We start from the raw sequence: 10,529 nt of genomic DNA, 5'->3' as shown, positions 1-10,529 counted from the left end.
ATGGTGAACATCAATATGTTGATCATATCTACTATATGATTCATGCTCGACCTTTCGGTCTCCGTGTTTCGAGGCCATATCTGTTATATGCTAGGCTCGTCAAGTTAAACCTGAGTATTCCGCGTGTGCAACTGTTTTGCACCCGTTGTATTTGAACGTAGAGTCTATCACACCCGATCATCACGTGGTGTCTCAGCATGAAGAACTTTCGCAACGGTGCATACTCAGGGAGAACCCTTATACTTTGATAATTTAGCGAGGGATCATCTTATAATGCTACCGTCAAACAAAGCAAGATAAGATGCATAAAAGATAAACATAACATGCAATCAATATAAGTGATATGATATGGCCATCATCATCTTGTGCTTGTGATCTCCATCTTCGAAACACCGTCATGATCACCATCGTCACCGGCGTGACACCTTGATCACCATCGTAGCATCGTTGTCGTCTCGCCAATCTTATGCTTCCACGACTATCGCTACCGCTTAGTGATAAAGTAAAGCATTACAGCGCGATTGCATTGCATACAATAAAGCGACAACCATATGGCTCCTGCCAGTTGCCGATAACTCGGTTACAAAACATGATCATCTCATACAATAAAATTTAGAATCATGTCTTGACCATATCACATCACAACATGCCCTGCAAAAACAAGTTAGATGTCCTCTACTTTGTTGTTGCAAGTTTTACGTGGCTGCTACGGGCTTAGCAAGAACCGTTCTTACCTACGCATCAAAACCACAACAATAGTTTGTCAAGTTGGTGTTGTTTTAACCTTCGCAAGGACCGGGCGTAGCCACACTTGGTTCAACTAAAGTTGGAGAAACTGACACCCGCCAGCCACATGTGTGCAAAGCATGTCGGTAGAACCAGTCTCGCGTAAGCGTACGTGTAATGTCGGTCCAGGCCGCTTTATCCAACAATACCGCCGAACCAAAGTATGACATGCTGGTAAGCAGTATGACTTATATAGCCCACAACTCACTTGTGTTCTACTCGTGCATAACATCAACGCATAAAACCTAGGCTCGGATGCCACTGTTGGGGAACGTAGTAATTTCAAAAAAATTCCTACGAACACGCAAGATCATGGTGATGCATAGCAACGAGAGGGGAGAGAGTTGTCTACATACCCTCGTAGACCGGAAGCAGAAGCGTTAGCACAACGCGGTTGATGTAGTCGTACGTCTTCACGGCCCGACCGATCAAGCACCGAAACTACGCACCTCCGAGTTCTAGCACACGTTCAGCTCGATGACGATCCCCGGACTCCGATCCAGCAGAATGTCGGGGAAGAGTTCCGTCAGCATGACGGCGTGGTGACGATCTTGATGTTCTACCGTCGCAGGGCTTCGCCTAAGCACCGCTACAATATTATCGAGGATTATGGTGGAGGAGGGCACCACACACGGCTAATAGATCTCAAGGATCAATTGTTGTGTCTTTGGGGTGCCCCCCTGCACCCGTATATAAAGGAGCAAGGGAGGAGGAGGCCGGCCCTAGGAGGGGGCGCGCCAAGTGTGGAGTCCTACTAGGACTCCCTAGTCCTAGTAGGATTCCACCTCCCATATGGAATAGGAAAAGAGGAAGGGAAAATGAGAAGGAAGGTAGGGGGCGCCCCCCTTCCCTAGTCCAATTCGGACCAGACCAAGGGGAGGGGTGCGGCCACCCTTGAGGCCCTTTTCCTTCTTTCCCGTATGGCCCAATAAGGCCCAATACGTATTCCCGTAACTCTCCGGTACTCCGAAAAATACCTGAATCACTCGGAACCTTTCCGATGTCCGAATATAGTCGTCCAATATATCGATCTTTACGTCTCGACCATTTCGAGACTCCTCGTCATGTCCCCAATCTCATCCAGGACTCTGAACTCCTTCGGTACATCAAAACTCATAAACTCATAATATAACTGTCATCGAAACCTTAAGCGTGCGGACCCTACGGGTTCGAGAACAATGTAGACATGACCGAGACACGTCTCCGGTCAATAACCAATAGCGGAACCTGGATGCTCATGTTGGCTCACACATATTCTACGAAGATCTTTATCGGCCAGACCGCATAACAACATACGTTGTTCCCTTTGTCATTGGTATGTTACTTGCCCGAGATTCGATCGTCGGTATCTCAATACCTAGTTCAATATTGTTACCGGCAAGTCTCTTTACTCGTTCCGTAATACATCATCCTGCAACTAACTCATTAGTTGCAATGCTTGCAAGGCTTAAGTGATGTGCATTACCGAGAGGGCCCAGAGATACCTCTCCGACAATCGGAGTGACAAACCCTAATCTCGAAATACGCCAACCCAACAAGTACCTTCGGAGACACCTGTAGAGCACCTTTATAATCACCCAGTTACGTTGTGATGTTTGGTGGCACACAAAGTGTTCCTTCGATAAACGGGAGTTGCATAATCTCATAGTCATAGGAACATGTATAAGTCATGAAGAAAGCAATAGCAACAAACTAAACGATCAAGTGCTATGCTAACGGAATGGGTCAAGTCAATCACATCATTCTCCTAATGATGTGATCCCGTTAATCAAATGACAACTCATGTCTATGGTTAGGAAACATAACCATCTTTGATCAACGAGCTAGTCAAGTAGAGGCATACTAGTGACACTCTGTTTGTCTATGTAGTCACACATGTATTATGTTTCCGGTTAATACAATTCTAGCATGAATAATAAACATTTATCATGATATAAGGAAATAAATAATAACTTTATTATCGCCTCTAGGGCATATTTCCTTCAGCATCAACAATAAAGTTGTGACCAAATCTGAAAATAGGTAAATTACTTGCTAGACATACCTCTTCAAATATGTTGGGAGAGCATGATGATTGCATATGATGAATAATATTGTGCTTTGCTTTTGGATGACTTCCCAACACCATGTCACAATTTTCTTCTTGATTTCGTGCATCATAAATTTGAAGATCTTCGTCAACCGAACTTTGTTCGGCTACTTGCTCTTGTCCTTGAAGCTTGTCAATTTCTATGGCACGAAACTCATAGGGCAAGAAGTAGGTTCCATTAACTTCAGAAAAATCAATCATGGTTGTTTTGCTATGCTTGCCATGCCCTTTCTCAATAATGCTTGCCTCTTTGGATTTGATGGATTCGGAATATATACTACTTGATTCGACTTTTTCAACCGAAGCACTTTTAGTTTCCGAATCATCATTCTTTTTGCCGGTTATATCGATTGGCAAGGCTTCTTTTCTTTGAGACAATTCGCTATCAATTCTCTCTTGGCGAAGTACCTGCACCCTATCGCGCAAAGCTTTAACTCCCCTCTCAATTCCAGCCTGCTCTAGATTAGTTTGCCTCCCAATGCTTTTAGAATATTTCGGCAATGAAGTGTTAGTGTTGCCTAAATTTTGCAATTGTGTAGGGGGTGTATAATATGTTGTGGTACTAGGTGGAGGTGTATGCACTGCTGTATAACCATATGCTCTTTCTCCAATTCTATCAATGCATGTAGTTTCATCTTCTTGCAAAACTCTAGCCTTTATTGCACCATAATCAGGAAACAACCCCTTATCATATTGTTCAAGGCAAATAGCACTATTTTTCTTGTTTTCTGCCAAGCTCTTTTTTAACGCAGCCACAAGCGCTTCTGGAAGGGATTGCTCCACAATACTTTCAGATTCTTTTGGCAATGATTCGTGAGTGTTGCCGAAATTATCAAATTGCGTAGAGTATGCATTATATGCTACAATATTTGATGACGGCACATGTGTTCCTGTAAAATTTTCACTTATTCGGCTATGACCATGAAGATGCGAGGCCGAATTATGAACATCTACAGTTGCATACGGTGCTGAAAAATTACTAAAATGAGGTGTAGCATATGATGGTTGAGAGTAACTGGCCGAATAGCTAGTGGTAGCATGGCCAATTCTCCCATCCATCGGCAAGGTTGAATTCACTTACTGCAAATTAGTTGCCAATGAATAAAAAAGTGAAACACTTTCTTCTATGCTATTGGAAATTTTAACATGAGGTGTTTCAAATTGATTAACTGAACCCATCATGTTGTTCATTGGCATATGGATTTGTGAGGTTGCCGATGCATGAGAGTTAGGATACATATGTTGTATGTTGCTACTATCATAAGAAGTTGAAACATGTAAATTACTTTGAATCAGCCTATGCACGTAATTAGATGCCTTATTGAAAAAGTAGGACTGGCCGATAGAGTATAATCATTGAATGATCTAGTAACATCATATGAATTATTTGCATCTACAGTAGGGAATTGGGTATTCATATTACCTTTGTAGATTGCAAACCCTAGATGACGATCTCTTCGTAGGAAGAACAGGCCGGAGACCGTTCAAAGCTTCGTCCCTGGCGGAGTCGCCAAAAAGTGTGTTCGCACACGAACACGTCACCGTGTACTCTTCACACCGGGGGTGATGCACCGCAGGTCACGTCGAAGGAGATCCGACCGGCAGCGCGATACGCAGGACAGTCGCTAGACGCTTTTGTAGACCCGAAGCCCCACTTGCCTGGGAGGGACCCCGTCAGGGCTCGCGGCGGCTATGGGCTGCTCCAGGTCGATTCGCTCACCCCTAGAGCCTCGTGATTCCGCAGACCTCCGGCATGAAGAACTAGCGAAGAACGAGAAGAAAGATACAAGGGAGAGATAAAAAGTAGATGAACACGAAAAAGTAGTAGATGTGTTTATTCGATTGGTGTTGTTTCAATCGGCCGTCACCCCAACATATATAAGAGGCGGCTGGACTTCCCGTACAAGCAAAAGATTCATCTAGGCTTTCCTTACAAGAAAATTACATCAATTCACGTCCAAAACCCTAGTCAAATTCGGATTGGTTTATCCAAACTTTCCAAAAGTGTTCAATTTAAACTAGCTGTACCTTGCGGGTCTTTTTTGTGCTGGCAAACGACCTCGGATGGAAATGAGTCCAAAAGCAATCTTGACCGTTTCGACGAGACGAACAACTTTTATGTTGAACGTTTTTTCATCAGAGGTCATCTTGAGGGTCAAATTGCTCGTGCAAGACAGCTAATTATTCACGCATCACATCAGACATACCCACATATGTGTCTGATTTCGGGCGTCATATTTTTGCTCACTGGAGGGCCGTGCTGTGAAGGCTCTAACTTTGCATATGACCTCGGATTGAGACGATCTTTATATCAAAATCGATCATTTCGACGAGACGAAGACAATTCATGTAGATCAGTTTTCAATATGGGGCAGTCTTGGGGGTATAATCAGCCGAAAAGTGTTCTGGATACAAAATCTCAGTACTTCGAACACAACTTCGGCCTTAGAGATGAGATCAAATGGCTATGACCCATATATCAAAGTTTATCCTTTTGATGATACAAAACTTTCTCACTTTGAGAACTTTTTCATTTGAGGCCATATTTATTAAGTTCTCGGCCGTGTCAAAATCTGGTGTCAACACCCTTCTCGGTCTGGGGGCTCAACATACTAGGCCCCTTTCCCCGTGCTACCGGTGTCGTGGTTCTAAGCCTGACAGTAGAGTGGGGGATAGGTATGGAGAGGCAAGGTCCTAGCTATGGAGAGGTTGTAAGCACAAAGGATGTACGAGTTCAGGCCCTTCTCGAAGGAAGTAACAGCCCTACATCTCGGAGCCCGGAGGCGGTCGAGTGGATTATGAGTATATGAGTTGCAAGGTGCCGAACCCTTCTGCCTGTGGAGGAGGGTGGCTTATATAGAGTGCGCCAGGACCCCAGCCAGCCCATGTAGGAGAGGGTTTAAGGTGAGTTAAGTCTGGGGCGTTACTGGTAACGCCCCACATAAAGTGCCTTTACTATCATAAAGTCTACTTGATTACAGGCCGTTGCAGTGCAGAGTGCCTCTTGACCTTCTGGTGGTCGAGTGAGTCTTCGTGGTCGAGTCCTTCAAGTCAGTCGAGTGTGTCCCTCGTTGGTCGACTGGAAGGTGACTTCTTCTAAGGGTGTCCTTGGGTAAGGTACTTAGATCAGGTCCATGACCCTACCCTAGGTACATAACCCCATCATTAGCCCCCGAATGGATTGAGGCTTCGAGTGAGGAAGGAGTTGATGTCGTTTCCGATTAACCTTTGTGACCTGGTCGTGCGTTGTCCTGGACCAAAGAATCTCTTCGTCGACAGGGAGCAATTTGCCTTCAGTCGACTCGATCCATTCTATTTTTGCGTCGAGTGATCTTTCGGGTTTCGACGATCTCCGAGCGACGGATCGCCGGAAACACCGCGTCTGACAGACTGATTTGTTGTTCGCGGATTCCGCGGGATGCGAAATTTGGGGATGCGCGCGAAGCGGGGCGGACCGCGGCGTTCGGATGAGACGGGGCATAGACGCCTCGATCTCCGCACCGCCTTTTTCGCCACGTATCCAGTCTGCGTAACTGCTCCCAGATATGATTAGATCGACGGGCCCACCTGTCATCCACTCGGAAGAGACCTTATAAATGTGCCCGGCGAGGATTTCTGTGCTGTGCCTCAGCATTCTCTCCCTCTCTCTGCTTCCTTCTTCTCCGCCCAGCGTGCTCGCTCTCGCCCCCGCACCACTTCCCTTCGCGCATCTCGCCGGCGACCATGGCCAAGGAGAAGACGGCAGCGCTGGAGCGCGCAAAGAAGGCATCGGCATCGGAGAAGGCGAAGGGGAGATCCACCAGCCGTGGAGGGTCCTCGTCCAGATCCCGCCTGCCGAAGGGCTGGATCCAAGGAGACTGGATCCAGTCGACCATCACAGAGAAGGACCTCCTCGACATGGCCAACGAGGGCTTGATCCCTCACGGAGCTGCGAGGCTTCCGGGGAAGGAGTGGCAGCCACAGCCAGAAGAGGGTGAGTGTGTGCTTTTGGCCACTCATGTTGATCGTGGGTTTTCCTTGCCGCCGAGTATTTTCTTCCGTGGCTTCTTGAATTTCTTCGGAGCGCAGCTTCACCACTTTACCCCAAACTCCATTTCCTATCTTGCTGCATTCGTGTCCATGTGTGAGGGTTTCTTGGGCTGTCGACCGCACTGGGGTTTGTTCAAACATATATTCACGTGTCGCTCTCAGACCGTGAAGAAGGCGAGCCCAGGTGATGAGAGAACCCGAGTCGTCCAAATGTGTGGGGGCCTGGGGATCCAGGTGAGGAATAAGAGCACCTTCCCACCCATGACCTTTCCCGAGTCCGTCAGAGGCTGGCAGTCGACTTGGTTCTACTGCCAGGTCCAGTCGACGCCAGGGCAGTCGAGTGGACTCCCTCTGTTTACCATGGACCGAGTGAACAAGCCCTCCCCTCTGAAGCTGATTCCGGAGGAGAAAGCTGACGTGAAGATGTTGATGGAGCGCGTGGTGCAGTTGGTTCGGGAGGGAGTGACGGGCATGGACCTTCTGGAGGTCTTCCTCAGGCGTCGCATCCAGCCCCTTCAGTTCCGGAGCCACTGCATGTGGTTGTACTGTGGGACCGAAGACGAGACTAGAGTCCATCCAGAAGCAGTCGACGACGTCACTCTGGAAAGGTGGATGGTAGCCGTTACCGGGAATAAGGATAACCCACGCGGAGCCAGAAGGATTCCTCCACTCGACCACAACAGCGACCCAAACAAGGTATACTTGCCCTGCTCTCCACTGTGCTTTTGTCACATTCATTTCTGTTTACCCTGCCGACTGGTCGACTGATCCTTGTCTGGACATCTGCTAGGCCCTCACCGAGCTGTACTCGATGCCCAATGGGGCACAAGCTTCGACTGAGGAGGGCGAGGCGAGCGGGGGCGAGAGCCAGGAAGAGGAGGAATGGGACTCGGATGTTGCAGAGGATGATGACGACGACGATGATGATGACGGTGATGAAGATGACGTCGAGGACGAGGAAGAAGAGGAGGAGGAGGTCGTACCACCGCGCTCAGAAAGGCGGTCGAAGCTTGTCCACGACCCTTCGACTGAACGTGGTAAGGGGGTTGCGACCGCCACTCAGTCGACCAAGCGCCCTCGGACCACCTCTCCGGTGCCGACTGAAAAGGCGCCGAAGCAGCCCAGGGCGGCCTCGTCGAAGCCGATCAAGCTCCTACCGAAGATGAAGGTGTCCATCCCTACCATATCAGGGTAATCGTGTTGTTTGAATCTTCTCATTTTGTGTGAACTTTGTCTCTGGTCGACGCTGAAGTTAGTCGACTGATCCTTCGGAGTTGCAGTGCTGCTACTTCTGAAACCTCGGCCCGGGCTGATGACCACGAGATGGAGGACGCAGCAACTTCAAACCCAGGTACTGTATTCTTAACGCCGTTCTTAGTCGACTGACTCGCGATCTCTGATCCTGATTCTTCTCCGCAGCTCCACCCAATACTGTTATCAATCTTCCTAATGATGATGAGGATGAAGAGCCGCTGAAGCACAGGAGGAGTCGGAAAGCGTCCGCCAGTAAGGTGCCTCAGGATGTGACGGCGCCTGAGATTCTGACTGTGGAGGAAGAGAACACCACTCGACACACGGTGTCCTTCGCGAATCCACTGACGAGTGCTCAGCAGCCCTCTCTCTTCACGACACACCACGTCCCAGAGGACCAAGCTGGCGCAGCAAAGGAGGCGATACGCCAGGCGGGACTCATGATGGAGCAGCTGAAGACCATCCGGGACGCGAGCCAGGCAGCTTATGACGCCAGTTCTGCCCTCCAAAGCAATGTTCAGGTCAGTCGACCACCGTTTGTTCTGTTGGATATGCTGCCAAAAACTTTTCCTTTCCGGAATTTATAGTAGTCACCCAGTGGGTGTTGTCGATTGAGTTCCGTATTAGCGGGGGCACGCTGAGTGCACCCGCTGGGTGTAGTCCCCAAGGCTAAGGTCGACTGCTGGCAGTCGGCCTTAGGCTTTATGATGTCAATTTTTCTGTCAGTCGACTATGTCGACTGGATTTCACAAACCGGTGGGGGCACGCTGAGTGCACCCACTGGGTGTAGTCCCCGAGACTGTGGTCGACTGCTTGCAGTTGATCACAGTCTTAGAGAATACATCTCTTTTTTTTTGAGGTCGACTGGTCGACTTTGTCTTCAACAGGATTAGTGGGGGCACGCTGAGTGCACCCACTGGGTGTAGTCCCCGAGACTACGGTCGAATGCTTGTATTCGGCTGTAGTCTTAGAAACGTGAGTTTTTCCCTTTTTCACTCGGAAGTAAATTAAATTTGACATTTAGTCGATTGGTTCTTCGCAGAACTCTTGTGATCTTGTGGCTCGCTACTCAGAGCTGGAGCACAAGCATACTCAAGTCGAGCTGAGCTTGAAGCTGGTTCAGGAGAAGCTGACAAAGGCAAAGGAGGAGACCGAAGGTATGTTTGGTGAGACCCTGACGACTGCTTTTTCCCTTGCTTGTTTCAAAATCTGATCTTGCTGTAACTTGCAGGTAAGGTAAGGGAGGCCCAACAGAAGAAAGACCTTGAGCTAGCTGAGAAGGTCAAGCTTGCTGACGAGAAGTTAGCTTCAGTCACCAAGCTCGAACAAGACAATACCAATCTGAAAGCTGCTCTTGGGATTGCCAACAAAGAGGTCAGTCGACTGAAAACTGATAAAGCTGCCCTGACCGACCAAGTCGCCAAATTGACTGGGAAGAAAACTGATCTGGAGGCCTTCCTGAGTGGACTTGCCAAGAAGTTGTTTCTTATGCTTGAAGGTAAACCTCTATGCTTGGCGGACATTTCCAATTGTGATTTTTCCATTCGATCATCTCCTTGACTTAGTGATCACCCTTGCAGAATTTTGTCAAAACTTTGAAGAAGAAACTAGCCGGCTGGAGCCAAACCTCGACCCTGTCAATTCTTCGGTGAACGATGAAGTTGCCATGGATGTTTTCCGACTGGAGTCCCGTGTTGCAGCTGTCGTGGACTATCTCGCAAGGCTGAAGGCCGCCACATCTCGCATCGACTCGACGCTTTGGCCTGAGGAGACACTTCAGAATGACCTTGAATCGCTGATGGCCCGGTTGAACACGATCCCTGGTCGAGTGCAGGAATGGAAGAAGTCCTCGGCTCGGTGTGGTGCAGATGTTGCTCTGTCTCTTGCCCGAGTCCACTATAAGGATGCACGAGAAGAGAAGCTGGCGGCCCTTCGGGTGGCCAATACCAAGAAGCACGACTTCAGGTCCTTTATGGAAACTTTCCTTGCAGCTGCCACTCGGATCGCCGACGGAATTGACCTTGATGAATTCGTTGCTCCTTCCAGCCCTCCACAGGAGGGATAAAAAACTTATTCTGGCTCGACGCTTTTAAATTTGCCTCGGTATGCCGAGTGGAATTGTAACCGATAAACCTTAACAGGCTTAACGCCTGAGCACTCTCGGTTCCTTTAGATATCGATTCAAACTTGAATTTGGTGCTTGAATATGATTGCCTTTGGCTCGAAATGTCTTTTGCAGGTCCAAAGCAAGGCGCCTTTACTGCAATCGACTTATTCTTCAGTCCACTTAGGCGAGCACTGGGCTGCAGCTAAGTCCCCGAGTGAGAGGTTTACTCTTCACTTGGCAGGATTTTGATAACTTAGGCGAGTGCTT

Source organism: Triticum aestivum, chromosome 5A (assembly GCF_018294505.1).
Source record: "Triticum aestivum cultivar Chinese Spring chromosome 5A, IWGSC CS RefSeq v2.1, whole genome shotgun sequence".
Taxonomy (NCBI): Eukaryota; Viridiplantae; Streptophyta; class Magnoliopsida; order Poales; family Poaceae; genus Triticum; species Triticum aestivum.
The sequence above is the reverse complement of the archived record's forward strand: the minus strand, read 5'-3'. Positions refer to the sequence as shown.